General features: G+C 53.8%; 1 protein-coding gene across 3 annotated transcripts in view; it reads right to left on the reverse strand.

Moving 5' to 3' along the window:
* LOC122341490 (myosin-9-like) overlaps window positions 1-1866 on the reverse strand; it is a 45160-nt gene extending 43294 nt beyond the window's left edge. For 2 of the 3 annotated variants that reach the window (XM_043234882.1, XM_043234880.1), the window contains exon 1: window positions 1649-1866. The gene's annotated coding sequence lies outside the window, so the exon portion shown is untranslated. Of the gene's footprint in view, window positions 1-1125; window positions 1145-1648 lie in introns of those variants that run through there. The other variant, XM_043234881.1, reaches the window with a different exon arrangement.
* Window positions 1867-2500: the final 634 nt, after the last annotated feature.

The following is a 2500-nucleotide window of genomic DNA, read 5'->3' on the forward strand; positions in this document are numbered from 1 at the left end:
AGTTTTCGCCCAGGAACCGCTAGCAAATAATTGCGAAGAAATGGCAAATTTAATTTCCTTCTTTCGGACGAACGCGGTCTACGAGTCGTTTTCTGAACCGATCCTAAATCGTCCAAAAAGCTCGGCAAGTTGCGTTATATTTGGGGTCAGAGGTCATCCGAGAAAAGCGCGACCTGGCTGAAAGCGGCTAGCTTTCGGACGCGTCCCATTTCCCGAGCGTCGAGATAACGGTCATGTTCCGTGCGCGCAACTCAGCTCATTTTATTGCAAAAAAAAAGCAGTTTTATTTATCACGACAAGGCCGCCGTCAACCAGCCGCATCCTCTCACCGACACGACCCCAAACTCTCAGAAACTCTGGGAAAAATGGCTTCCCACCAACCCTAACACTGCCCGAGACCGGCCTGTGTTTTTAATGGGTCACAGGGTCCTAGACACACACTGGCTCTTTACAACCAGGTCACTCACACACACACACTCACACACACACTCACACACACACTCACACACACACTCACACACACACACACACACACACACACACTCACACACACACACACACACACACACACACACACACACACACACACACACACTCACACACTCACACACACTCACACACTCACACACACACAGGTCTAAGAAAGGGAAACCGGTCGGCGCGCGTTCACACCAGCAGTGTATAACTCGTATCGGCGTGAATCTGACAGGTCACGTGGGCCGGACGCGCGCGAGCGCGTGATTTCAAATCACAACAAAAATCGCAATCAGGTCGGTGCGCGGCGCTGACGTCACCGCGCGAGCCAGCTGTCAATCGCTCGGCGGCCGACATACGGCTCGTTTCCCCCGTCGTTGTGTAAACAACCAAAACGTCACGTCCCTTAAGCCGCCTCAGATACGGTTTTCACTCAAGCCCACACACCGAGGAGCACAAGCCCGCGCGGCGCGCGCACGAGGACAAGCGTGCGCGCGCTTTTCAAACATTAACTGATCTAGGTTTATTAGACTCTGGTGAAAGTTGTAAGAAGCGAGTACACGTGCACGAGCCCGGATATAGAACGACGGTAGCGCGCGCGTCGCCGAACTTTTGCGGTAACTCTCCGAAAGTGACACGAGCTCCGTTTACCTGTGCGTGCGCTCTGGCGAGATCTCGCGGGCTCGTCCCGAAGCACGGGCGGAAACGCGAACGCGGCGCTCGGCCCGGTTTTCAGCGCGCGGTGACGTCACGAGCGCCCGCTGGAACGTCACTCGCCCGGAGACGCGGACGATGACATCATGCTCGCCGGGCGCTGTATTCTGCTCTGTGCAAACGAACGCTGTTTTTTTGGGGGGGGTTCGTCGTTCGGTTTTGTTGTCTTTTCGCGCCGCCTGCGTGAGGGCCGCGCGCGAGCCGGTGCCTCTGAGCTCGCGAGCACTTCCTGGTGCGTTCTCGCACCGATCTGACGCGTCGCGGGGCTGTCGGCTCCCCGGTGCGCACGCGACAGCGACGGAGCGTTGCGATTTCGCGGGCAGGAGTTTTTGACAGAAGCGCGGCGAAATCAGGTCGCGGCGCCGAGTCCCACCCAGCTGCGCGCCGCACGCTTCCTGTTTCGCCGCGCTCAGTGGACCTGCGGAGTCGACGCTAAAAGCAGACGGGTGCCGCGGTTTACCTGCTTTCAGATGCAGACGCTCGGAGTTCGGGGTCGTCAGAAACTCCAGGGGCTCAGCGTGGATCCGTGTCGCCGCGCGTCAGACTTCCCTTTTCAATCCACAGAAACTGCGCACAAGTTCGCTCCCTTCGCCTCGTTCTCTCTTTTCTCTTTTTTTTTTCCTCCTTTCTTCCTCTTCCTTCCCTCTTCTTCCACTCAGTAGTTGAACTCCGTCCTGCTGTAATGGTTCGGGGTGCGGTCCCAGCGGGGCGGGGCCTGCGCCGCGCGTCACCGCCCACCGCCCCGCCCACCCGCCAATCACGGCCCGCTCGCTCTGCATTCCCAAGCGCCTCGGCCAATCGCGGGCGGGGTGTGGGCGTGTCGGAGCGTTAAAGTTAGCGTCACGGGGTGAACTTGAAATAGTTGGGCCACAGGGGCCCGTATGTGTGTTTAATGTCTGAGGTATGTGCGCGACTTCGGGCTTTTGTGACCATATAAGTCGCCGGACCGTGTTTACACACACACACACACACACACACACAGATCAAGGAATGTCTGGAATCAGGAAATTTCTTCACGAACACTTTCATTTAATAAATAATGAGTGCAAGTGTTGACATGCATTCCACAATGACATCTTTATTTTACTATTTCCATTATAATAGTCATATTTACATAGTTTATTTCACTATTTTACTATTTCAGTATAATTGTGTATTTCTATCTATCTGTATTTTTAATTGTTTTTATTGGTCTACTTATTCCTTTATCATTTATCCATTGTTCTATCTATCTATCTATCTATCTATCTATCTACCCGCCTGCCTCGCATATGCATACAATCGTTTATCATTTAATCAATTTTAATATTTA

Source organism: Puntigrus tetrazona, chromosome 3, assembly GCF_018831695.1.
Source record: "Puntigrus tetrazona isolate hp1 chromosome 3, ASM1883169v1, whole genome shotgun sequence".
Taxonomy (NCBI): Eukaryota; Metazoa; Chordata; class Actinopteri; order Cypriniformes; family Cyprinidae; genus Puntigrus; species Puntigrus tetrazona.